We start from the raw sequence: 23,101 nt of genomic DNA, 5'->3' as shown, positions 1-23,101 counted from the left end.
TACACTGTCTTTACCCACAATAATTTTTTGTAACTCGGCTTCGTAAAACGTTCCTTCTATATCCTCCCTGTCATAGTCTTTTAACCGGTACACGGGGGGGTCTCTAGCCAACTGTTCGGTAACTGTAAAATATTCGTCAGAAAATGTTTGTTCATAACCTTTGGCAAAAGTACTCCTTAGCTTTGAAACGCGAACCACATCACCGATGTTGAACTAATAAGTAGTTTTTCCCTTCTTAATAAATGGTCGGTATAATTTTTTATAGACCTTAAAAGAATTACTTTGATCAACATCTAAAGGCTTCATTTTAATACTGGTGTGATACCCTTGGTTGTAAGCATCGATAAAATCTTGAACTTTATCAAAATACTTGAACGTGTTGACCGCTGTAAAATATCTCCACATTTTGGTCTTTATGGTGCGGTTAAACCTCTCCACTACCGATGCCCTAAGCTCATTACCGGTGGTGAAATGATGTATTTTGTGTCTCTTCAGTAGATTCTGAAATTCTCTGTTGAGAAACTCTTTTCCTTTATCAGTCTGCAGTTTTTTAGGACATCGACCCTGGGACAATATATCCTCAAAGGCCCTTGTCACCGCCCGACCTGTTTTATTATGTAGAATGCGAGCCCAGGCATATTTTGATAACACATCGATACACATCAACATCAATTTGTGACCATTGTTATGTTTTGATAAATTTGACATATCGACTAGATCCATTTGCCATTGTGAGTCTATGTCAGTTGCATATACGCGGTTTCTTTTAAAGTTAATCCTGAGAGGTTTATGTAAGGTATAGGCGTCTTGTTCCCGTAACCATTCTGAAACAACCACATCATTAACCTTCACTCCGGCCTCAGCGAGTCCTCTTTGAAAACCCTTCTTACCCGCCAAACCCCCAATCTTGGCTGGGTTGTAGTATAGTTCCTGCATTTGGGGAGCTTGCCGAGTCATTCTGTCAAATAACCAAACAGACCCACACTATGCGCAAAGTTTTTATACAAGGTTTTTTATTCAACTTCAGGAGAGCAGATACCCCTTTTTAGACATTTGAGAAAAGTATAACATACACAACAATTTTTTCTACGGTCCAGACAAAAAGAAATCAGATGATTGGTTACTTGATCTATATCAACAAATATACCTGTTTCTTTTTCTTGTAGGCACACACCTCAGTTACATATGTAAATAAAACAACAATATGACCTATTTTAAAAGTAAACAGAGGTGTATTAAACATGCTCAGCAAAAGGTCATACAGATGTTGATGATATGGCCTAATATCATTCTTGGCCCCCTTGAGCGCTTCATCCCAGTGTTCGTACCCCCCGGTCTTTGTTACAGCAGCCATTCACTTTTCCAGGTTTGAAAGTTGATCCTCATCGATGGTTAAATCTGTAGAGAAAAGGCTCGCGTTGGCTACTTTTCTGTCAAGCACATGGTGTAATAGCGCTCTCAGGTTAGCTACAGAGTGTTGATGACAGAACCAGTTGCAGAAGCAGTCCAGAACATTCCCCATGTTCAAAGTCCCTTAGTTCAGGTCAGAGTCTGAATCAGTGGCGTAGATGTCGAATTCCTCGTCGCTGCCCCCAGCTTTAACTTCTTTACTGAAGAAATAAGCTTTTAGCTTGCCAGCGGTTTTTCTACTCGGCTCATCCAGGTCATTGACCAGCTGCCCAAGTTTCTCTATTATAAACGGCTCCTTTTTCAGCTCCAGCAAAATCTCATCTATGATTTTCTGGACTTGTCCCGCAGTGACATGTATGTGGGAGTAAGACAGCGCCTTGATTAGTGCCGGTTTCAGCCACGGTTTGTTCAGTCTTCTGTAAAACACATTGAAATAGAACAGGAAATAGTAACGGTCTGGTTCAAACAAACAACTGTGTCTCAACTGACTGGGGTGATTCACTTCACACCCCCGACAGACTTCTTTCAGAGCTCGGTCGATGAGAGCACTCAGAATATACACCAGGGTGCTTTTAACCACTCTGCTTACTTGGTCACATACCCCGGGCATAAATCCTGCGTCTTCATCACGCCCCCGGGACAGTCCGATGCTCATTGGGTCGCCTGGTGGTTTGTGTTTCTCCATCCATTGGACTGACCCCCTCCTGAGACGCACAGACGGTAGACAGTTCGGCAAAATCGAGGCCCTCCATGAGCTCCAGAGGCTGGGGATCCCCGAGACTCATTTGGACATCCATCGCACCGCATGTTGTTTCGTCCTGAGGGACCGGGGTCTGAGGTCTTGGAGAGTAACCACAGTCAAAGGGTTCCAGAGTGTATACAAAATATGGGGAATAGAACCAGGGGTGATCCCGGGTTTGAAGAGGCCTGTAGAGCCTGTCGACGTCCGCAGCTTTCGGGTAAGACATTCTCTTTAATTTTAAACCATGAATGAATTGTTGCACCTTTTATCCTATCTCTTCACTACGTCACGACACACCGCCCTCTTAGAAGAGAGTAGCCCCTGAGCCGTCAGACCCCCCTCCAAAACCCCACACGTCGTCTGTCGTAGTTCTGCAAGCTTTCCCATTCACACCTTTCAAAACCCTGAGTCGGAGACTCCATTTCGCATTCTCTTGGACCCTCTTGCAAGCCTTCTAGAGTCTTATCCACAAGCCCCAGATCTCTCCAGGCCATCACCTTCAACCAGTCCTCATAAGAGTATTCAATTACCGTCTCAAAAGGTTCCAACGTACCCTCCTTCTCTCCCAAAGCAAAAAGCTCCACTCCAACATAGCTGGGATCCCTTTTAAAGCGGTAACCCCGTCGAGCCCCCCAGAACAACACCCAGGAGCGTTCAATCTTCAAATTGGTGAGTACAGGAACCCTTGCCCGGGATTGTTTCTTGCGGGGTTTCATGTTGATGTCGCTGGACATGTTGAAGAAGCGGGATGTTTCAGATGCTGAGAATTAAAGAGGTATTGCCTAAAAGAAGCGCGGGTTCTTAAATAGAGAGGAGAGTTTCGGGGCGTTGCCTTCAGAGGGGTGGGGGTATTTATGGGTGGCCTTGTTGTTCAGGGTTTTATGGGTGCACACTTTCTGACGGATATGACGTAGGAATAATTAAGGAAATAACTCTACCTAAAATCACGCCCCCCAATTATGACGTAGGAATATTAATAAGCTTAGGGCATACGTCATAACAAAATAGGCCGCGCCCAAAAAACCCTACTATCTACTCTTATGTAGTTGAAGGCGCAGTATAGCTCTCATAGTCTGGTGGTGACGGAAGACCACCAGCCGTTTGAACAAGCCATTCAGCATCACCTTGTTGGGTTAAGTGCAGGCACTGTCAGAGCGCAGGGCGTCCTGCCTTTGAAAGAGTTTCCGAAGTGTCCTGATGTGCCCTTTAGCAATGCCAAACAGGTCTGTGAAAATGGCATCCTTTCGCCGCACTTCTCACAGCCTAGCCGACCTGAAACACCTGAGCCCGTTTTACCAGCAGGCTTTAACGGTAACCATTTGAAGCAAGAGGCAGCGGTGTCAGTTTCCGTAGTGTAGTGGTTATCACGTTCGCCTAACGCGCGAAAGGTCCCCGGTTCGAAACCGGGCGGAAACAGCCTACTGTGGGCTGGCCCTTTTCGTCATGCTTGCCCTCGTGGTTCCCCGGAGGCGGTGGGTGTCTTTTCTTCATTGGAGTGCCCGCAATCGATGCACTCAGAGCGTCCGTCCGTCGACAGGTTGAAATTGTAAACGCTGGTGTAGCCACTTTTAATTAAAATCTGATGATGATGATGATGATGATGTTGTTGTTGTTGTTCTTGTTGTTGTTGTTCTTGTTGTCATCGTGGTCGCCGTCATTATTATTGTTAAAGTAAAGCAGTAGTTAGATTTGTTGCTACCGTAAGGTGTAGAAGACAACAGTTGGTATGGCGTGTGATATCAAAACATTCAGAATACTTTTAACCTATATAATTTATAAGCTTTGTAAAATAAACCCAAATATCTCTTTTGCGGGGATAAACGCTGTTCTGAGTAGTTTGTGACTTGTTTAATACCAAACAAAGCATCGCTATAAAAAAAAAAAAAAAAAATCACTGTAAAAGCGCTAGTTATTTTTGATCTTTATAGTTATTTTCTAGGCTCAGGTTGTTTTTTAGCGCTTATAAAGGCCTGAAATATTCTTAGTGGTTGTTGACTATAGGTCTTGATGCTTAAAAATGTTTTTTTGAGAGACCAAAAGGTTCTAATAAAAGTTTAGAGTAGAGAGGAGAGAGATCGTCTCCATCTTGGTTTCTATTTGAAATTTGATGCAGTGTCATTTTATTGGTTGGTTTTGATATGTTAATTGGTAACAGGGTGGCACAAAGGCCAGACCAGAACAATGCCTTACAAACAGATCCGGCATGTGGCCATCAGTATAAGTATGAAGGTCTGGTCTTCAGCTCGACAGACTCATACTGACCTTTCGATTTAAGACTAAAGATCAACAATGTCCGGAAACAACATCAGCGATTCGATTTAAACGAGTTTTTAGGCAAGTCTTCAGATTATTTTCATTGACTCAGAGCGTGTTGTGTGCATGTATTGTAAATAAGGCTATAACATCTGTTTTAAGTTCTGTAAAATTATTTTTCAACCAGTCAACAGGAGTTAATTCCCAACGCTGAGGAGATCATCTGGAACAACGACGGTAAGATTTTTGTGTTTGCGCTCATGGGTTCTTATGCATGGGTGTGTGTGGTTTTGAAGCGGCTCATTAGAGTTATGAAAACGTTTTAATATATATTAATGCCGGTCTCTTTAATTACACAGAAACTATCGAAAGGCCTGTGATTAATGTCTCCGAGGATCGACCAAGAGAAGTGGTTGTCCCTAGACAGGCTGTCTGCCGACCGGGTAAGAACTAAACCCCTGTTTGTTTGTATAACGTTTCTGTAAGATGTTTGAGTCCAGTTTTGTTAATTTTAAAAAATTATCCTGTCTAACAGTATTAAGAAACGTGGTTCGAGACAACGAAAGGCCTTCCACATCGAGGGCTTGTTTCGTTTTACCTTCGAGAACCGTAACCTTTCAAGAATCTGAAAGGCCGTTAGCCCCGGTATCTGATAGCTGTGAGTATATGTCTGCAGCCTGTAAGAGGTTAAAGCTTTTTATAAAGCGGTGTGGTTAAAGGTTAAACATGTCTCTTACCTTCACAGCGGTGCAAAAAGCTAAACCAGCCGAAAAACATAAGAAACGATTATTCTGTGGAGGTAAGTAAGATCTTTCAAACTTTAATGTTTTTAAAAGGGCTTTGTTTGCCCGTTGATGGCTAATATTTAAGCGATGGGTGACCGTTTCCTGTAGGGCGGGGGGTTCTGGGAAAGATCTTTAGAAGTCCGGACAGGTCTATGCTTGTTTCTGGGGAACGTGTTTAGAAATGACCGATTGCCGTACCGTCTGGTTAGGAAGTAAAGACGTCCGAAAGGGTTTAGTAAGTTGTTTGGCTTATCTCCCGCTATTATACTTCTGTTTTAAAGTGGTTGTAGGAAAAGGCTTGAAGGTGTTCATTGTATTTAATATTTAAACAGATCGTGAAAACATTTGTGAAACAGGAAGTCCCGGGATCAGGAAGCGTTTACACTTGGAAGGTTCGTTTAAAAATGAAATGTTGTTGTGTGTGTGTGTGTTTTATTAACAATATTACAGTTTTTAAAGAAACATTTAAGAAACAGTTTATTTACAGCGGCTTCTCTGTTTTACATTTATTATCAAGTCCTAATAAATATATTGTCTGTAAATAATAAGGCGTTGTAGTGAATGTCTAAGGCTATTTTCAAAGGTTTAAAAAAGCTAAAGGTTTTGAATGTCCTGGACATGTTGTTTTAAGTTTGATTTCTGTCACCGTTTAAAGATGTAAATGTAATGTATATTTTTATTCTTCCCAAGACTCTTGGGATAGTCATTCTGTGGATGAGCTATTGAGGACAATTACCCCGTCTAAGTGGGATCAAACATCTTCCCCGGTGAGATCACCGATAGGATCCCCCACGGTGGTCTTGGAGACCCCCCAACATCTACTCAGGCCACAGCCTTCTGGGGGTAATTCAACACCCCAGATTCAGCCCGCCGCATTGTCGGGCGGAACAAATACAGGCATCCAACAACCTCAGGGGTCGCCGTCAGTCAGGGCTGACACACCACCCAACGACGGCCTGGTTTCAACATCGTCCCCCCAGACCCGTTTCTTGGCTACAGAAACGCGGAACAGTACCCCGCGCTTGGCCAGGGTGTCACCGCAAAGGCCTTCTTGGTCTCCGTCCATGAGTATACGCTCGCTCCCTGCCTCCTTCGACCGAGATTTACCGGAGCGACCATCCTTTGAAGCTGAGCCAGGCCACCAGCCCCCGAAGCTACTTCCTGAAGGTCGGCATGAGTTGCTACATACTTTGTTACAAAATCAAAGACTTGTGTTAGTGGGGCAAAACCTGGTGATAGAGAGCCAAAACACCCTTATTAATACCCTTACTAACGAATTGTACCGTATTTAATGTTTTAATAGACACAAAACGCCTTACTATTGTGGGTTGTTGGAAAAATAAAAAATAAATTAAAAAATGTCCTGACTTGGTAAAAGAACTCACAAACTAAAGGATTATGAACAAGCTAGGGCCCCAAAAAGACCTTCCCGAGAGAACATCCCCGGCCCTGTTGTGAACTCCTCTGATGTCCCAATGAACCTGGAACTATTACAAATGATAAATGATTTAAATAACCCCCAATTACCACCGATAGAATGTGAATTAACAGACTTACCGGTGAACCCCGACCTGTTACAGATGGTCAATGATCTAAATAACCACCTCCCACCGGTAGCGCTTATAGAGGTTCACCCCCTAGTTCACCCCGATTTGTTTGAAATGGTGGAGGCTTTGGAGGAGCTACCCCGACCAAATTCTGCCCCTATTATAAATGATTTGAGACAATTAGAACACAGGATGGCGGCAGAAGCAGCCATCACTATAGAGGAGGGTCTTGACATTAACCGGTTGGATATCTTTGAAGGACTTTTACAGGCTTTAAATGAGCCTCCTCAAAAAGGGGGTTTTGTAGATGTCAGCAGTGGGGGTGTTCGGAATGTGGAGGGTTCTGAGACTGATAAGGCTGTGGAGGACATGCTCTGTGAGAATGTAGGGGGTGAAGGCTTTGTTCAAAATGATGATGTGTCCAAGAGTACCAGTGATCCCGTGATTATAGATAGACCGGCCTATAACAATTTTGAAATGATTCAGCGTTTTAATTTTGCAGAACTTTTAAATTGTGACAATTATGCAGAAATATTTGTCAACATACACGAGGCCTTGCAGAAAATGCTTGAACAGGTTGCTGAAAGGGTCAGACCTCGAGATGTTGTACAGTTAGAACTCAGAGGGGATGATTTGTTTAGCAACCTATCTGTAATGCTGAGTGGAGATAATTTAGACGTCTGGCTAAAATCGAAGCGTTATTGCAAAGTAACGCAGCCATCTTAGCTGATGAAAGTCTGTCTCTGGTAATGAATGTGGTTCGTAACCCTGAGGGTGGGGCGCTTAGATGACTGTCGAAATGCTTGAAGAACGACATAATTAGGACCAAGCTCAGGCAATTAGTGGTGAGTTCCAGTGGGGACAATAAGCTCTGTTTTGCTTACAGTTTAATAAAACTACTCACCCCCGACATGCCTGAACCCCAAGCTCTGCAAGAGGCTTTAATGCTTCATCAGAGGGCCGGCTTAAACTCTCAACAGATGGTTGCCTTTTCAGACATCACCAAGTTTGAGGAGTTGTTGTCTTTAAAAATTGTTGTGTGGTACCGTTGTGAGGTAAAGGAAGTATTTGTGAAATTTCAGACACATCCTGAAACCCATACACAGACACTGTTTCTCTTCCTAAGTGATAGTCATTACTTTGGAATAAAGAGTTTGACGGCTTTTTTGGGTTGTTCGTATGTTTGTCATTGGTGTTATAAGGCCTTCAATGATAAGCTTAAGCACCGCTGTGACGGTTACTGTAACGTCTGTTTCAATCCGCAATGTCGTAAGGGTTTGGCCCCTACCATCCGATGTAAAGATTGCTTAAGGATTTGTCTCTCAGCGTTCTGTTTTTCCGAGCATAAGGTACAGAGGGCCGCTGCTGAGAGGGGTTAAAAAATGGAGTTATTGTGATCAAACTAAATGTTGCCCGCAGTGTTGCCTCCAGTACCGTTTTCATGAGGTTAAACCACACAAATGTCTGGAGCCGAGATGCAGGATCTGTAATGCTGATTTAACCCCGGGGTCCGAACACCAGTGCTTTATTCAGCCGGTTAAAAAGGAGCCGCCGCACAACTGGTATGTCTTTTTTGATTTTGAATGCCGGCAAGAAAACGGGGTCCACGTTGCTAATTATATACACTGTATTGACATGTTGGATCGTGAGTGGTCAGCTAGCGGTGAGAGTTGTGTCAGGGATTTCTTTACGCGGTATCGAGGTCCAAAATACCTCAATTACACATTTATTGCCCACAATGCTAAGGGTTATGATTCTTACATTTTGATGAAGTATCTGGTGGAAAATGGGGTGACCCCAAGAATAATAGCTCAGGGTAGCAAGATCATGTGTTTCACCGACGAAGCTTTCAACTAACGTTACATAGACTTGTTAAATTTCCTCCCCATGAAATTGAGCGCTTTGCCTAAGGCTCTGGGTTTTGAGGCTCAGAAGAAAGGTTGGTTCTGCCATTTTTTTAATACTAAGGACACTCAAAATTATCAAGGGTCCTACCCGCCCGCCTCTTATTATGGGGCTGATACTATGATGTCTCATGAGAGGGAGGAATTCTTTAAATGGTACAATACGGTTAAGTGAGGTGTTTTTGATTTCCGAGAAGAGATGGCCGCTTATTGTAAAAATGATGTGGTGATCCTTAAAGAAGCCTGTGTGCGTTTCTGCGCCGAGGTTATCAACACATCGGGTCTCAACCCTTTGCAAAGTGTGACCATAGCGTCTCTCTGCATGAAAATGTATCGGTCCAATTTCTTGCAGAAAAACACTATAGCGGTCACCACTTCTGACAACTATCGTGCTAGACAAAAGAACTTTTCGACTGTCTCCATACAGTGGGTGGAATACCTGAGTGCCCGGGATAACATCTTCATCAGACATGCTTTAAATCAAGGGGAAGTAAAAATGGGGCCTTACTACTTAGACGGTTTTAGCGACGTGTCCGGGCGGCGTACCGCTTATGAGTTTGCCGGTTGTATTTACCATGGCTGTCCTCAGTGCTTTGACCCAAACACCTTTAACCCCGTAACACTAAAACTCTGCGGTGATATGTACTATGATTTCCAGGAACGAATTGAAACTTTAAAAAACACCTATGGTTTGAAAGTGCTGGTGATTTGGGAACACGAGTGGACGACCCTGAAGCAACAGGATGCGGGGGTACAACGGTTTATGGAAACCTTGGACTTTCCTGAATGTCTAGAGCCCCGGGATGCGTTATTTGGGGGTTGTACCAATGCCCTCTGTTTACATTATGAGGTAAAGGAGGGTGAGAGAGTAGATTACTATGATTTCACCAGTCTGTACCCTTATGTCAACAAGACCAAAATGTACCCGGTGGGGCGTCCAACCATTGTTTATCGTGACTTTCTCGAAATCGGACATTACTTTAGTTTGATCAAAGTCACCATGTACCCTCCTCGCGAGCTGTTCTTACCCGTGTTGCCTTACAGGTGTTCGGGAAAATTGATGTTCCCTCTGTGTAGAACGTGTGTGGAAACTGAAAATCAAACTACCTCTTGTCTGCACAGTGATGAAGAGAGAGCGCTGACGGGTGTCTGGTGTAGCATTGAGCTTGACAAGGCGGTGGAGAAAGGTTACAGAGTCGGTAAGGTGTATGAGGTTTGGCATTTTTCTGAAAAAACTGATACTCTTTTTGCTGATTACATTATGATCCATCTGAAAGGGAAACAGGAGGCATCGGGCTATCCCTCATGGTGTGTTGACTCCGCGGCCAAAGAGCGATACGTTCAGCAATATTTTGAAAAGGAAGGGATCCGTCTAGAGCCGGGGAACATAACTGTAAACCCCGCCAAGAGACAAATGTCCAAACTGATTTTAAACAGTCTGTGGGGTAAGTTTGGGGAAAGAAATTACCGTCTAAACACAACCTTGATTAAAACCCCTGAACTGTTCATAGAATTTATGTTTTCCAAACAACATGCAGTATCACACTTTCAATTCTTAAATGACCACGTGGCACAGGTCCAGTGGAGGGCCCCTAAAGATTTCCCCACCAAACAGGGGAATGTTAATGTTTTCATAGCGGTTTTTACCACGGCTTACGCCCGGCTTGAACTGTACAACTTAATGGATCAGTTGCAGGAACGCACGCTCTATCATGATACTGACTCTGTAATCTTTGTCACCAGGCCAGGGGATTGGGTCCCTCCCCTCGGGGACTACCTTGGGGAGTTAACGAGCGAACTAGATCCTCAGGACCACATAGTGGAGTTTGTTTCAGGGGGTCCTAAGACTTACGCATACAGAACGGCTGCGGGTAAGACCTGTATGAAAGTTAAGGGTTTCACTCTGAACCATTGTAACAACAAGCTCATTAACATCAAGTCTCTGACGACCCTGGTAGAAAGTTTTTTAACCGAGAAAGACGCGCCTCCTCGTGAGATTATTACAGCCGGAAATCAGATCTATCGCAATAAAAAGGGGTACACGTTGGAAAATAGATCACTAAACAAACGATTCAGGGTGGTGTACAATAAAAGAGTGTTGAAGACTGATTATACCACTCTGCCTTATGGATATTAGCGGTGGTTTTGATAACAGACTTCAACACCCTTTCTCCTGTATTATAGCCGGTCCCTCCAATTCGGGGAAGAGCTATCTTATAAAGAACATCATAGAAGATGTGGACGCAACCGTGTCCCAAGCTCTTGACAACATAGTGTGGTGTTACTCTTGCTGGCAACCTCTCTACGATGATTTGGCTTCGGAAAAAAATAATCTGAAATTTGTGCAAGGTCTCCCCGCCTCGTTGTGTGGCGATGACTTGTTCCCGCCCGGTCAAACTAACCTAGTGATCCTTGATGACCAGATGGAGCAGGCCGGTGACAACAGTGAAGTGGAAAAAGCTTTCACAAAGTACACTCATCATAGGAATTAAAGTATTATTTATTTAGTTCAAAATCTATTTTTTCAAGGTAAAAAAAGCCGCACTATTAATTTAAATGCCAATTATATAATTCTTTTTAAAAACCCCAGAGATAAACTACAGGTCACCGTCTTGGCTCGTCAAATGTACCCTAACCAGACCAAGTTCTTTTTGGAGGCATTTGAGGATGCCACCAAAAAACCCTACGGGTACTTGATTGCGGACTTAAAAGCACAAACCCCAGAAGACTTTCGCCTCAGAACAGGTTTGTGCCCGCCCGATTGGCCGGCAGTCTATGTGCTAAAGAAAAGGAAATAAATAAGAATGTCTGTTCGGATTAAAAGAAATCTGCCGCTTTTGCAAATGTTATTTGAGAGGAGCCCGCGCCATAGGAAAGCTGTGCTGGCAGGGGCCCCCTCGGATTTGATCGAGACCCTGTGTGAAATAGCTTTTAACATCTTACGCGATAATATACCCCTAACCCCTTCTCAACATTCTAAACTCAAAAAACAAAAAGCGGTTATCAAGATCATCGCTAATAAGAAGTATTCTATTAAAAGAAAAAGAAAGAAGATTAATCAAACCGGGGGTTTTATAGGACCGCTGTTGAGCATAGCCGTGCCTTTCCTAACCAGTCTTCTAGCTTCCAGAGTGGGTTAATAATGGAATATGCTCAGAAAATGTTTTTGATCCCTCAGGAGCAGCTTGAGAAACTGAGAAAAAATGTTGTCGGGCCAGAGCCCATTAGACAAACGGCCGAAAACAACCTGGACTCTGAAATGAAAGCTATACAGGCCAGGGCCGATTTAAATCAGTATTCCAAAGCCCAGTTGTATACCAACACGTTACAGCGCTACCTCCGTCTGGTTAGACAGGGTGAAAAAGATCAAAACATTTTAACTTTAACCATGGCCTCTCAAGAAAATGGTTCTGGGGCTGATGCGGGGGGAACGGTTGATAAAGATGTTGCGGTGACCGAACCTGTTGAGAGTTCAGAGGGAGATGTTGTAACGGATGTTTTGAGAAACATGCCGGCCAGAAGCAAAAGACATGCAGAATATATCCTGCACAAAATGGTTCAGAAACCGCGGGTAACGGCTTGGAATGAACAGGGTGAATTTGTTTTTAAAGGACAACTGATCAAAGGTTCACACATGTTTGATTTGTTGAAGAGTGTCACTAGCACTAATAAGGTACCCGATAGTCGCCGACCTGTAGGCTGGAATGCTTTCCTACAGGCGATGGCCTGTCTGAACATGCCCCAATCAACAGTTCCTAACCAGGAAACGCGACAAAAAATCCGTCTGTGTAAAGAGGTGGAGCCTGATCTGACTCCGATATCTCATTACTCTGACCGTGCTGAGCGACCATCCTCAGGATCTATCCATCGTTGGGAAGCTTATTAATCTCATGTTTTTATTTGTCTCCCCTGTAAATAATGACCCGACAAACAATTTTTTATTTTTATTTTTTATTTTTCAAATGTTGTACATTTATTTATACCATAACCCCTGCTTTGTATAAGAATTGTGTTGAATAAAAACAAAACTAATGATTCAAAGGCTGTTTTCATTATTTTTTCACCTTAACACGCATGACATCTTTTAAAATCCTCACAAGAACACCCCATCTGTATACACGGCTGGCTAGGGTCGTAAGTCATTGTGTTATAAGGGGGGGTCCACAGTGTCCTGACAAACTCTGCCACTTTTTTATCATTTTGGCCTAAATCCTCACTGTACAAGGCCATAATATCGGGGTATGACCTTCCTTTAGATCTATGATATAAGAAAAACACACAGTGTTGACCACAAGTGAAGGTCTGAAGACTTTGTACTTGACGACCGCTGTAAATGGTTTCTTGACAGTTGTTGAGCAGAAAGTTATTGATCTTCCGAGGGAAAGGTCTGAAATCCGGGGGGTTTGCATAGGAATCAAAAAATTCACCACGGTGGTCCTCCCTTAGATAAATAGCCAGCCAATGTTCTCCGGGCATATTTTTAGGGTGTGTGTTGATTATGTACATTGCAGGTAAATTCTTGATCTTAAATTTAGGCAGCTGATCGCAGGCGTAGACTCCTTGAAACAGTTTCCGTGAGCCGGCCAGGGCATTCATGATGTGGTTGAGCTCTCTGGTGTTCATTTTAATAATAATCATACATAACGTTTCTCCTCTGATTCACCTCAATAATGTTGTCAAACACTGCATACACGACCATATTTACAGTGCGTGGTAGAGGCTGCTTGAAACGCATCTCCAAACGCATATTGCCCGTCTTCATCAGTGAAAAATGTTGTCCACACTCTTCGTCAGGGGTCAGGTTGAAACCGTACAGGGTGTAACCGCTGCAGTATTCCCGGCGATCGATCAGCAGAGTTTGATCCTTGAGATGGCGACCCGTAGCCAGTACTAGACTGTCATATTCACGAACCGCATTGCCGTTTTCAAAGTCAGGTTGAAAAGGTCTGGATGGAACCTGCACACCATCGACGTACAACGCTATAAATTCCGCGTTATAATGTTTAAAGTTAAAGGGGTTCTTGTTGTAAACCCCGGTAAATGCATCATTATCTTCGAGACCTATAATAACCTGTTTTGGGAGCTGTCCTAGAAACAGATTTTCCTGGTTCATCACCCGTGTCCCTGCGGGGATACTGTGGACTTTCATATAGACTCTTTCGATCGGGTACTTGGCGTTTGCCGTCATTAACGCCTGCGCGTGTCCTAGTTTAACCGCCGGGGAGACGGACACTTTTTTCACAAACAGCGAGGCCGATAATATGGTCAGTTTATATTTTTCAGTATCAGGGGTCATCAGACAAAAAGCACTTTTACTACGGATCATTTTAATTTTAATGTCTACCCCGTTGAGCATGAGTTTTTCTTGGAAAAATATGTCTGCATGGATATGCCCCATTAGCTCAAAGGTCCTCCCTTCTGTTGAAGAGGCCGTTCTTTTTTGCAAACCCTTATTGAGTCCCTCTGGATCCTTGTCGTCCATAGCTTCCGGGATGTCTTTGAAGAAAAGGCCGGGGCTGAACTGTTTGCTTAGGGTCTCCTCACTATAATTAAGTATACACTCCATCATGGCTCTATAGGGGTAAGTATTGCTGCTTTGACTAATGAGCCGATCTCCCAGGGTCACATTCACCTGTGTAAACATGGTGGCCACCGGGTAATTGATGACCCCATCGTTGGTCGTCTTCTCGATTGCATCGCCATCCTCATCAGTCACTTTACAGTTCATTAAAATAAATGTGTTATTCAAATCAATATAATCCTCGCCATTGCCAGCTATAAAAAACTCCAGAGGGGCCGTGTCTGAAATTGCAGAAAGAGGGGGAATCTCTACATATATGCTCTTATCTATACTCGTTTGAGTGTATGGAACTGTAAACAGATCCAGTTCTGATTTGACGCATTCTTCCGATAGACTGTGGACAAAAGACATGTTTAAAAGATGTATCCTGAGGCTCTATTTTTCTTTCTTTGAGACTTTCTTTTTGCAGGTTTTTTCTTGTGCTGCTTCCTTCTCCGAGTGTTTCCACGATATGTTGGAGAATGAGAGATTCTTCGTTTTTTGTTAGCCACGGATCTTTGTCGCCCCCTGGTGGACACATGCTGTTTCTTCTTTTACCCCCCCTCCTCGCCATTACCATGAGACCCGAACCCTCCTGATGCTCATGGCTAGCTGCCCGGTTCATAACATTGGTGAACACGTCACTAACAATATTTTTAGCCGCTGATTTCAAGTGGGGTCTGGCTATAGCAAAGCCTCTCTTAAGCAGGGGTATGGCCATTCTAAAGAGACCACGAAAGAGTCCTCCTAGACTGGCGCCATACATTGTGGGGGCTCCTACAATACCGGGCAAGCCGTTCCATCTTGCATCTTGTAATAATCCACATAGGCGCTAGGATCTACATAACCCCTCGAGGTAGCCATTTTAATAATGTACACACTGTTTCAGGGGTCGAAAATGTAGTTTGACATTAACTTTACCGATGCGGAAGGGTACGTTGATATTCTGATCCAATTTTACTTCGATCGTGATGTTGTCAAAGTGGGTCTTTGAGACTGGTACGTAGTGTGGTTTGTCATAAGTAATTGTGACCATGTCATTGCTTTTACCTTTAATAAGTACATTTCTCAAAAGGGGGACATAACTATCCCCGACCCTCTGGTGGGTTATGATATCCGTATACACATAAAGAGTGTAAAAGCCGCCCCACCACTTCTGAGAACCTGCTCTCTGTGTCAGAATAGAACCCAAATATACGCCCCAGTTGGCCGCTGGTTTGAATGCTAATACCTGGTTTTGACACCTTGTACACTCTGTTTTTAATAGGGTTGTAATATAGCTTGATGTTGGGGGTGCCTTCTGAGAACTGTTTATGCATCTCATCTAATATTTTATCCACATTGTCATAATAACCTCCTTGTATCGTGAATGTCCATTGACTCTTTTTAACATCATCAAAAATGGCGAAGGTGGCATCCTTATCTTGTAAAACAGCCCAAGTGTAAGGATACTGTATTTCCGCCAACCCCACTTCCCACGACACCCTTAGATCTATAGATTTTCCAAATTGTACCGTGTAACTGGATATTTCATTTTTAGGATATATATCGAGAGAGGCATTACTGGGTAGAGTCACGTAGAAGCCTCCTGATTCCATCTTGAGAATCGAAAGTAATGCCCCCAACACACCCGCGGGCATGTTGTTATAAGGATTGAATATCGCAAACCTGTTGTTCCGGGACCCAACTATTGAACTTTTCAGGCCATCCAAGCCATTTCATCAACACATATTTTTTCCGGTTCTGGGTTTTTTCAGCTAATATCTTTTCAACTCTGTATACACTGTCTTTACCCACAATAATTTTTTGTAACTCGGCTTCGTAAAACGTTCCTTCTATATCCTCCCTGTCATAGTCTTTTAACCGGTACACGGGGGGGTCTCTAGCCAACTGTTCGGTAACTGTAAAATATTCGTCAGAAAATGTTTGTTCATAACCTTTGGCAAAAGTACTCCTTAGCTTTGAAACGCGAACCACATCACCGATGTTGAACTAATAAGTAGTTTTTCCCTTCTTAATAAATGGTCCGTATAATTTTTTATAGACCTTAAAAGAATTACTTTGATCAACATCTATAGGCTTCATTTTAATACTGGTGTGATACCCTTGGTTGTAAGCATCGATAAAATCCTGAACTTTATCAAAATACTTGAACGTGTTGACCGCTGTAAAATATCTCCACATTTTGGTCTTTATGGTGCGGTTAAACCTCTCCACTACCGATGCCCTAAGCTCATTACCAGTGGTGAAATGATGTATTTTGTGTCTCTTCAGTAGATTCTGAAATTCTCTGTTGAGAAACTCTTTTCCTTTATCAGTCTGCAGTTTTTTAGGACATCGACCCTGGGACAATATATCCTCAAAGGCCCTTGTCACCGCCCGACCTGTTTTATTATGTAGAATGCGAGCCCAGGCATATTTTGATAACACATCGATACACATCAACATCAATTTGTGACCATTGTTATGTTTTGATAAATTTGACATATCGACTAGATCCATTTGCCATTGTGAATCTATGTCAGTTGCATATACGCGGTTTCTTTTAAAGTTAATCCTGAGAGGTTTATGTAAGGTATAGGCGTCTTGTTCCCGTAACCATTCTGAAACAACCACATCATTAACCTTCACTCCGGCCTCAGCGAGTCCTCTTTGAAAACCCTTCTTACCCGCCAAACCCCCAATCTTGGCTGGGTTGTAGTATAGTTCCTGCATTTGGGGAGCTTGCCGAGTCATTCTGTCAAATAACCACACAGACCCACACTATGCGCAAAGTTTTTATACAAGGTTTTTTATTCAACTTCAGGAGAGCAGATACCCCTTTTTAGACATTTGAGAAAAGTATAACATACACAACAATTTTTTCTACGGTCCAGACAAAAAGAAATCAGATGATTGGTTACTTGATCTATATCAACAAATATACCTGTTTCTTTATCTTGTAGGCACACACCTCAGTTACATATGTAAATAAAACAACAATATGACCTATTTTAAAAGTAAACAGAGGTGTATTAAACATGCTCAGTAAAAGGTCATACAGATGTTGATGAAATGGCCTAATATCATTCTTGGCCCCCTTGAGCCCTTCATCCCAGTGTTCGTACCCCCCGGTCTTTGTTACAGCAGCCATTCACTTTTCCAGGTTTGAAAGTTGATCCTCATCGATGGTTAAATCTGTAGAGAAAAGGCTCGCGTTGGCTACTTTTCTGTCAAGCACATGGTGTAATAGCGCTCTCAGGTTAGCTGCAGAGTGTTGATGACAGAACCAGTTGCAGAAGCAGTCCAGAACATTCCCCATGTTCAAAGTCCCTTAGTTCAGGTCAGAGTCTGAATCAGTGGCGTAGATGTCGAATTCTTCGTCGCTGCCCCCAGCTTTAACTTCTTTACGGAAGAAATAAGCTTTTAGCTTGCCAGCGGTTTTTCTACTCGGCTCATCCAGGTCATTGAGCAGCTGCCCAAGTTTCTCTATTATAAACGGCTCCTTTTTCAGCTCCAGCAAAATCTCATCTATGATTTTCTGGACTTGTCCCACAGTGACATGTATGTGGGAGTAAGAGAGCGCCTTGATTAGTGCCGGTTTCAGCCACGGTTTGTTCAGTCTTCTGTAAAACACATTGAAATAGAACAGGAAATAGTAACGGTCTGGTTCAAACAAACAACTGTGTCTCAACTGACTGGGGTGATTCACTTCACACCCCCGACAGACTTCTTTCAGAGCTCGGTCGATGAGAGCACTCAGAATATACACCAGGGTGCTTTTAACCACTCTGCTTACTTGGTCACATACCCCGGGCATAAATCCTGCGTCTTCATCACGCCCCCGGGACAGTCCGATGCTCATTGGGTCGCCTGGTGGTTTGTGGGGTGTTTCTCCATCCATTGGACTGACCCCCTCCTGAGACGCACAGACGGTAGACAGTTCGGCAAAATCGAGGCCCTCCATGAGCTCCAGAGGCTGGGGATCCCCGAGACTCATTTGGACATCCATCGCACCGCATGTTGTTTCGTCCTGAGGGACCGGGGTCTGAGGTCTTGGAGAGTAACCACAGTCAAAGGGTTCCAGAGTGTATACAAAATCTGGGGAATAGAACCAGGGGTGATCCCGGGTTTGAAGAGGCCTGTAGAGCCTGTCGACGTCCGCAGCTTTCGGGTAAGACATTCTCTTTAATTTTAAACCATGAATGAATTGTTGCACCTTTTATCCTATCTCTTCACTACGTCACGACACACCGCCCTCTTAGAAGAGAGTAGCCCCTGAGCCGTCAGACCCCCCTCCAAAACCCCACACGTCGTCTGTCGTAGTTCTGCAAGCTTTCCCATTCACACCTTTCAAAACCCTGAGTCGGAGACTCCATTTCGCATTCTCTTGGACCCTCTTGCAAGCCTTCTAGAGTCTTATCCACAAGCCCCAGATCTCTCCAGGCCATCACCTTCAACCAGTCCTCATAAGAGTATTCAATTACCGTCTCAAAAGGTTCCAACGTACCCTCCTTCTCTCCCAAAGCAAGAAGCTCCACTCCAACATAGCTGGGATCCCTTTTAAAGCGGTAACCCCGTCGAGCCCCCCAGAACAACACCCAGGAGCGTTCAATCTTCAAATTGGTGAGTACAGGAACCCTTGCCCGGGATTGTTTCTTGCGGGGTTTCATGTTGATGTCGCTGGACATGTTGAAGAAGCGGGATGTTTCAGAAGCTGAGAATTAAAGAGGTATTGCCTAAAAGAAGCGCGGGTTCTTAAATAGAGAGGAGAGTTTCGGGGCGTTGCCTTCAGAGGGGTGGGGGTATTTATGGGTGGCCTTGTTGTTCAGGGTTTTATGGGTGTACACTTTCTGACGGATATGAGGTAGGAATAATTAAGGAAATAACTCTACCTAAAATCACGCCCCCCAATTATGACGTAGGAATATTAATAAGCTTAGGGCATACGTCATAACAAAATAGGCCGCGCCCAAAAAACCCTACTATCTACTCTTATGTAGTTGAAGGCGCAGTATAGCTCTCATAGTCTGGTGGTGACGGAAGACCACCAGCCGTTTGAACAAGCCATTCAGCATCACCTTGTTGGGTTAAGTGCAGGCACTGTCAGAGCGCAGGGCGTCCTGCCTTTGAAAGAGTTTCCGAAGTGTCCTGATGTGCCCTTTAGCAATGCCAAACAGGTCTGTGAAAATGGCATCATTTCGCGGCACTTCAGACGCCATCTCACAGTCTAGCCGACCTGAAACGCCTGAGCCCGTTTTACCAGCAGGCTCCTACGGTAACCGTTTGAAGCAAGAGGTGGCGTTGTCAGTTTCCGTAGTGTAGCGGTTATCACATTCGCCTAACGCGCGAAAGGTCCCCGGTTCGAAACCGGGCGGAAACAGCCTGCTTTGGGCCGGCCCTTTTCGTCCTGCTTGCCCTCGTGGTTCCCCGCAGGCGGTGGGTGGCTTTTCTTCATTGGAGTGCCCGAAATCGGTGCTCTCAGAGCGTCCGTCCGTCGACAGGTTGAAATTGTAAACGCTGGTGTAGCCACTTTTAATTAAAATCTGATGATGATGATGATGATGTTGTTGTTGTTGTTGTTCTTGTTGTCGTCGTAGTCGCCGTCATTATTATTGTTAAAGTAAAGCAGTAGTTAGATTTGTTGCTACCGTAAGGTGTAGAAGGCACAATAGCTCTGATAGTCTGGTGGTGAAGGAAGACCACCAGACGTTTGAACAAGCCATTCAGCATCACCTTGTTGGGCTAAGTGCAGGCACTGTCAGAGCGCAGGGCGTCCTGCCTTTGAAAGAGTTTCCAAAGTGTCCTGATGTGCCCTTTAGCAATGCAATATAGGTCAGTGAAAATAGAAACCTTTATCTCACAGGCTGGCCCACGGGAAACGCCTGTGCGCGTTTTATCAGCCTGCTTCGATGGAAGCCATTCGAAACACCAGGACGGGTTGTTTTCCGTAGTGTAGTGGCTATCACGTTTGCCTCACACGCGAAAGGTCCCCGGTTCGAAACCGGGCGGAAACAACCCCCGGTGCACGCGTGCCAGTGCCATGTTACCCGTCGCCTTCTCTCTGCCCCAAGGCCGGCCGTCGTTTTCTCTTCCTCGGAGTGGCAAGAAATCCTGACCTTAAAAACAAACGATCGCAGAAGGGTAGCTTTGCGAGGCGCTGGAACTCACACTTTTAAAATCGATACATGTTGTAGCTGTTACAATACGACCGTAGCAGGATCAGCGACATTGCTGTTACTCTTATGTAGTCGAAGGCGCAGTATAGCTCTGATAGTCTGGTGGTGACGGAAGACCTCCAGCCGTTTGAACAAGCCATTCAGCATCACCTTGTTGGGCTAAGTGCAGGCACTGTCAGAGCGCAGGGCGACCTGCCTTTGATAGAGTTTCCTAAGTGTCCCGAAATCGGTGCACTCAGAGCGTCCGTCCGTCGACAGGTTGAAATTGTAAACGCTGGTGTAGCCACTTTTAATTAAAATATGATGATGATGATGATGATGTTGTTGTTCTTGTTCTTGTTCTTGTTGTTGTTGTTGTTCTTGTTTTTCTTGTTGTCGTCGTGGTCGCCGTCATTATTATTGTTAAAGTAAAGCAGTTGTTAGATTTGTAGCTACCGTAAGGTGTAGAAGGCACAATAGCTCTGTGATTGTCTGATGGTGGCACAAGACGAGCAGCAGCTGTTTGAACAAGCCATTGAGCATCACCATGTTGGGGTAAGTGTAAGTCTTGTCATAGCTCAGGGCGTTCTTCCTTTGAAAGAGTTTCCAAAGTGTCCTGATGTGCCCTTGAGCAATGCAAAATAGGTCAGTGAAAATAGAAACCTTTATCTCACAGGCTGGCCCACGGGAAACCCCTGTGCGCGTTTTACCAGCCGGCTTCGATGGGAGCCATTTGAAACACCAGGACGGGTCGGTTTCCGTAGTGTAGTGGCTATCACGTGCGCCTCACACGCGAAAGGTCCCTGGTTCGAAACCGGGCGGAAACAACCCGCGGTGCACGCGTGCCAGTGCCGTGTTACCCGTCGCCATCTCTCTGCTCCAAGGCCGGCCGTCGTTTTCTCTTCCTCGGAGTGGCAAGAAATCCTGACCTTGAGAACAAACGATCGCAGAAGGGTAGCTTTGTGAGGCACTGGAACTGACACTTTTAAAATCGATACATGTTGTTGCTGTTACAATACGACCGTAGCAGGATCGGCGACATTGCTGTTACTCTTATCTAGTTGAAGGCGCAGTATAGCTCTGATAGTCTGGTGGTGACGGAAGACCACCAGCCGTTTGAACAAGCCATTCAGCATCACCTTGTTGGGCTAAACGCAGGCACTGTCAGAGCGCAGGTCGTCCTGCCTTTGAAAGAGTTTCCGAAGTGTCCCGAAATCGGTGCACTCAGAGCGTCCGTCCGTCGACAGGTTGAAATTGTAAACGCTGGTGTAGCCACTTTTAATTAAAATCTGATGATGATGATGTTGTTGTTGTTATTCTTGTTGTCGTCGTAGTCGCCGTCATTATTAATGTTAAAGTAAAGCAGTAGTTAGATTTGTTGCTACCGTAAGGTGTAGAAGGCAAAATAGCTCTGATAGTCTGGTGGTGAAGGAAGACCACCAGACGTTTGAACAAGCCATTCAGCATCACCTTGTTGGGCTAAGTGCAGGCACTGTCAGAGCGCAGGGCGTCCTGCCTTTAAAAGAGTTTCCGAAGTGTCCTGATGTGCCCTTTAGCAATGCCAAACAGGTCAGTGAAAATGGCATCCTTTCGCCGCACTTCAGACGACATCTCACAGCCTAGCCGACCTGAAACACCTGAGCCCGTTTTACCAGCAGGCTTTAACGGTAACCATTTGAAGCAAGAGGCAGCGGTGTCAGTTTCCGTAGTGTAGCGGTTATCACGTTCGCCTAACGCGCGAAAGGTCCCCGGTTCGAAACCGGGCGGAAACAGCCTACTGTGGGCTGGCCCTTTTCGTCATGCTTGCCCTCGTGGTTCCCCGGAGGCGGTGGGTGTCTTTTCTTCATTGGAGTGCCCGTAATCGATGCACTCAGAGCGTCCGTCCGTCGACAGGTTGAAATTGTAAACGCTGGTGTAGCCACTTTTAATTAAAATCTGATGATGATGATGATGATGATGTTGTTGTTGTTGTTGTTGTTGTTGTTGTTCTTGTTGTCATCGTGGTCGCCGTCATTATTATTGTTAAAGTAAAGCAGTAGTTAGATTTGTTGCTACCGTAAGGTGTAGAAGACAACAGTAGGTATGGCGTGTGATATCAAAACATTCAGAATACTTTTAACCTATATAATTTATAAGCTTTGTAAAATAAACCCAAATATCTCTTTTGCGGGGATAAACGCTGTTCTGAGTAGTTTGTGACTTGTTTAATACCAAACAAAGCATCGCTATAAAAAATAAATAAAAAAATCACTGTAAAAGCGCTAGTTATTTTTGATCTTTATAGTTATTTTCTAGGCTCAGGTTGTTTTTTAGCGCTTATAAAGGCCTGAAATATTCTTAGTGGTTGTTGACTATAGGTCTTGATGCTTAAAAATGTTTTTTTGAGAGACCAAAAGGTTCTAATAAAAGTTTAGAGTAGAGAGGAGAGAGATCGTCTCCATCTTGGTTTCTATTTGAAATTTGATGCAGTGTCATTTTATTGGTTGGTTTTGATATGTTAATTGGTAACAGGGTGGCACAAAGGCCAGACCAGAACAATGCCTTACAAGCAGATCCGGCATGTGGCCATCAGTATAAGTATGAAGGTCTGGTCTTCAGCTCGACAGACTCACACTGACCTTTCGATTTAAGACTAAAGATCAACAATGTCCGGAAACAACATCAGCGATTCGATTTAAACGAGTTTTTAGGCAAGTCTTCAGATTATTTTCATTGACTCAGAGCGTGTTGTGTGCATGTATTGTAAATAAGGCTATAACATCT

The 23,101-nt window shown here is 44.2% G+C and overlaps 4 non-coding genes across 4 annotated transcripts; all 4 read left to right on the top strand.

Moving 5' to 3' along the window:
• The first annotated feature begins 3,495 nt into the window (after positions 1-3,495).
• Positions 3,496-3,568, top strand: trnav-aac (transfer RNA valine (anticodon AAC)). The gene has a single exon. It is a non-coding gene; the product is annotated as a tRNA-Val (tRNA).
• A 15,922-nt stretch (positions 3,569-19,490) lies between these two features.
• trnav-aac (transfer RNA valine (anticodon AAC)) lies at positions 19,491-19,563 on the top strand. The gene has a single exon. It is a non-coding gene; the product is annotated as a tRNA-Val (tRNA).
• Positions 19,564-21,092: 1,529 nt separating this feature from the next.
• Positions 21,093-21,165, top strand: trnav-cac (transfer RNA valine (anticodon CAC)). The gene has a single exon. It is a non-coding gene; the product is annotated as a tRNA-Val (tRNA).
• Positions 21,166-22,037: 872 nt separating this feature from the next.
• Positions 22,038-22,110, top strand: trnav-aac (transfer RNA valine (anticodon AAC)). The gene has a single exon. It is a non-coding gene; the product is annotated as a tRNA-Val (tRNA).
• The last annotated feature ends 991 nt before the right edge of the window (positions 22,111-23,101 follow it).

Source organism: Amia ocellicauda, assembly GCF_036373705.1.
Source record: "Amia ocellicauda isolate fAmiCal2 chromosome 11 unlocalized genomic scaffold, fAmiCal2.hap1 SUPER_11_unloc_2, whole genome shotgun sequence".
NCBI classification, from domain to species: domain Eukaryota; kingdom Metazoa; phylum Chordata; class Actinopteri; order Amiiformes; family Amiidae; genus Amia; species Amia ocellicauda.
The sequence above is the reverse complement of the archived record's forward strand: the minus strand, read 5'-3'. Positions and strand labels throughout refer to the sequence as shown.